This window comes from Phalaenopsis equestris, unplaced genomic scaffold (assembly GCF_001263595.1).
Source record: "Phalaenopsis equestris unplaced genomic scaffold, ASM126359v1 Scaffold000781, whole genome shotgun sequence".
Lineage (NCBI taxonomy): Eukaryota > Viridiplantae > Streptophyta > Magnoliopsida > Asparagales > Orchidaceae > Phalaenopsis > Phalaenopsis equestris.
The window spans coordinates 279858-284035 of record NW_018165221.1 but is presented as its reverse complement, the minus strand read 5'-3'; positions in this window follow the sequence as shown (position 1 = coordinate 284035).

Sequence of the window (4178 nt, the reverse complement as noted above, 5' to 3'; positions counted from 1 at the left end):
AAGTAAATTTGATAGAAAATAGTGGTACCAAAATGAGGGAACCGTAGGATCCTAACCGGTGTCACTCTAATCAACTTTAATATGCCCCATAATATTTAAAAAACTACAACCATAGGGCCATCTGATTTGACATCATAACTTGACACACTAGAAAACTTAAACTCGTCGTGACGAGGAGCTTGGAGCTAGCATGGTGGGCAGCAAGCCCATCTTCAACAGCAAAACATGTATTCCTCAGCTAAACCAATTTCCTTCCTTAGAGCTAAAATAACAATCCATTCGAGGTTGTTTTCTTATGCAACATAAATCCTCACCTTATCTTTAGGTCTTTGCACAACTCAGTTGTACAATCTAAGCCCTAACTCATCTTAGATATTCGAGGTTGTTGTTTGTCACGACTTAAACCCTCACATCTCCCAGGTTATTTGTGTGATCGTTTCACACGAATGTAAGCCCTAACAAATAAAATTGGTAGGATAAAACACCTAAATATTTTTCCTCAAAACTGAAGCCAAAAAATAGGATGAACTAGGAAGTCACCGAGGTTCTCCTTCAAATCTGTGACATCCCCTAGTTCTTCCTCCTTTAGATTCTACAATAAAATGTTCCAAATTTGAATTATTCCTATATTTACACATCTTTGTCTGATTTTGTTGAAAAGTCTTATCCTTTTTGAAATCTTTAAATAGGATGAACTAGGAAGTCACCGAGGTTCTCCTTCAAATCTGTGACATCCCCTAGTTCTTCCTCCTTTAGATTCTACAATAAAATGTTCCAAATTTGAATTATTCCTATATTTACACCTCTTTGTCTGATTTTGTTGAAAAGTCTTATCCTTTTTGAAATCTTTGAAGATAATATTTCCTGATTTATATCAAGAGTTTTCTTGGGTGACTTCGGTTATCTAAGATGTAATTAACTATAATAGGAAGCTTGTCCGAACCCAGCTTAATATAAACTCTATTTAATTCTTCATATTAGATAGGGGAACTTATCGGCAAATAAAACAGTTTTGCAGACCAAACAGACGCCATATATTTCTTAGTTTATTTGATCGAGCCTCATCCTCAAGTCTTATGTTTATCCTTCGGGATAGATACAGGGTTTGAGATTTAGTGCTCTTTCATTTAAACTATAAAAAATATGGGTCAGTTTGATTTCATATTTTTCTAAAAATTCTATATACATGTGTAAATTAAATGTCCTTCTAAAGCGGGCGACGAGATTTCTATTCCGGCGGCCGACAGCTTCCAACGGGCAACTCCATAACCTAAAATAGTGTCGATAGGAGGCCAATCTAGCATCTCCCAAACTCTTGAGCTAGAGCCAGAGCTAGAGGCTACGATGATTATTGGAGAAGAATTCATCGTAGTTGAGATTGATTCTATGGAGGAGCCAGCTGCTGTTGAGGAAGCCTGACAATCAAAGGGTAAGGCTCCATTGAAAGATCCTGAGGATGATCTCTCATTCCCTCTGTGAAAGAAGTATAAGGTGGGAACCTGAAGCCTATGTAGGAGGAGGAGACAAAATTCCTTATGATCACAAACATATTATTTGCTCTCATTGACATGTTGTTGGATTGATACTCCAACAACCTGAGGGTGGACATGTATACCACTACCATTGTAAATATTTTATGGTCCAAGTATTTAAAGAAGCGTTTAGATGAATATGATCTACGGTAGGTCTATTGTCTGGTTGACTGATTTCAACTACTAGGGATAGCCTCGTCCCACCACCTGATAGCTTAGTATCTTGGGGCCAAGAAATCAAAAACTAAGGGGGTCAGACGAGGCAGGGTCATGGAGGTTCAGGTGTTGGCAGTCGAACAACGAGTGGCTAAACTTGGAGGAATTATTGCGTGCGGACACCGCATACACCGCATGCATCTCTGCATGCGGTGTCTGATCCTGGCCGTAAATCACGGTGATCTACGGCCAGGATTATTTCTATTTTTTTTATATAAAAAAATAGGTGGGGCCCATTGAAATACATCGGGACCGTAGATCAGGTGATCTAAGGTCCGGATCGGACACCGCACGCAAGCTGCGTGCGGTGTCTGATCCGTATGAAATAATTTTTCGAATAGAGGAGACTAGGTGTTAGCGTTCGGCGTTGACAACAGAGCTTGCGATTGATCCAAATGCTTCGAGAAGTGCTGAGAAGAAGGGCAAACTGCCTACGTCGGGGACTCCTAACGTGAGCTCCGTTCGGATTGAAAGAAGAGGACAGCTACCATAAATACCACAGTGAAATTTACTTCGGGCTAGGACAAGCATCTCTGGCTCAACACTAAGTGAGCAATCAAACGGTTCATGTTGGTCAGACTGGTGGACACCAAGTGCTTTGACGTGGCGTAATTTATCAACTTTTTCTCTTCTCCATCAACACCAGCTAGTGAGGGCGAGTCTACAGATGATCAAGCATTGGATGATGGCTCTTCCAATGCACGATTCAGTCATCAAACCTATTTGCACTAAGTAATAATCTATTTTGCTTACACGCACACACACACACACACACACACCCTTAATTGTAATGAAAAGAATTTTGTAATTGACCGGTGAATGAAACTCAATATGACATTTGACCAGGAAAGAGGACGACTACCATAAATACCACAGTGAAATTTACTTCAACAAGCATCTCTGGCTCAACACTAAGTGAGCAATCAACCGGTTCATGTTGGTCAGACTGGTGGACACGAAGTGCTTTGACGTGACGTAATTTATCAACTTTTTCTCTTCTCCATCAACACCAGCTAGTGAGGGCGAGTCTACAGATGATCAAGCAATTGATGATGGCTCTTCCAATGCACGATTCAGTCATCAAACATATTTGCACCTAGTAATAATCTATTTTGCTTACACACACACACACACCCTTAATTGTAATGAAAATAATTTTGTAATTAACCGGTGAATGAAACTCAATATGACATTTGACCAGGTTCTTGGCCATGCTTTTACCTAGTGTTTATTTTATCATTTGTCTATTGTGATATATGGGTTGTTTGTTCTCCTCCAATTGGGTATGGTTCATCAGTTGCCCAATCCAATTGATCGAACGGTCGTAACTTTGGACTTGACACAGTTAATTGACTCATTATCTTTTATGGAGCTTGTCGTTATTTGGTATGGAGCTGCCTCAAGCCTTATCCATTTTGAGTTGAGGGGCATAGGCTTTATAATGCTCGAGCATTGAGGGTTGACTTTTGAACAAGTCAAGGACGCATGGGCACCGTTGACCAATTTTTTTATTCAGCTAATCAGTCTGTGGCATCATTATTAACTTTTTAAGGGTCGAGTTCCTAGAGTATTAGCTCGATGCTAAGCGTGTAAGCTCCTCAAGTTCTCCTAGTGTAGTTCCACCCCTTCAACATGAAAGCCGCTAAGGAAGTTTGTGTTGGTGTTGCACTGGTTGCCAATAGCCTTTAAGAGCCTTCAGGTTCTTTTTGAGATGACTCGTTGTGTCATTTTGAGGAGCTTGACGACTCTCTTTTATTGGAGGGTATTCAATGGTCCTTATCTTGAGGGACTATTGTTTAGTTGCTCTTGTACACTTCCTTAGAAGTCTTGATGTAGCCTTTAATTTATTCAATGGTCCTTATCTTGAGAGACTATTGTTTAGTCGCTCCTGTACACTTCCTTAGAAGTCTTGATGTAGCCTTTAACATCTTGTGGACCATCTTTGACCACGTTTGCCTTTTGGGCCATACGATTTTTTCTAGATTCATGCCAACCCAATATTGATTTTCAGCTATCTGTTTATAACACCAAAACTTTATTAATGTAAATATCAAATTTTGGGTGTTAAATATTTAAATAAATAAGCATTATGTGGTATGTAAGCAAATTTCTAAGAATTGATTATTTTTCTATATGGTACCTAATATTGAAGTTTCTCAAAATGTGGGGAGATGAATGATTCTGATCTCACTTCATATACCATAATTAAAATACAATTTTATGCTTCATTTTTATTGAACATTTTGATGGAATTATGATGAAAACAAAATTCTATTAATATTTTCATGTTTCAGGAAAAAAAAAAGAATTCTCAAGAATCAAAATTATTTAAATTAAAATTTGAAAATTTATTAATTTTACACAATTCCCAAATCATTGAATCTGATTAATTACCGCCAAATCATACCTCACTAATCCCTCGTTTTGGAT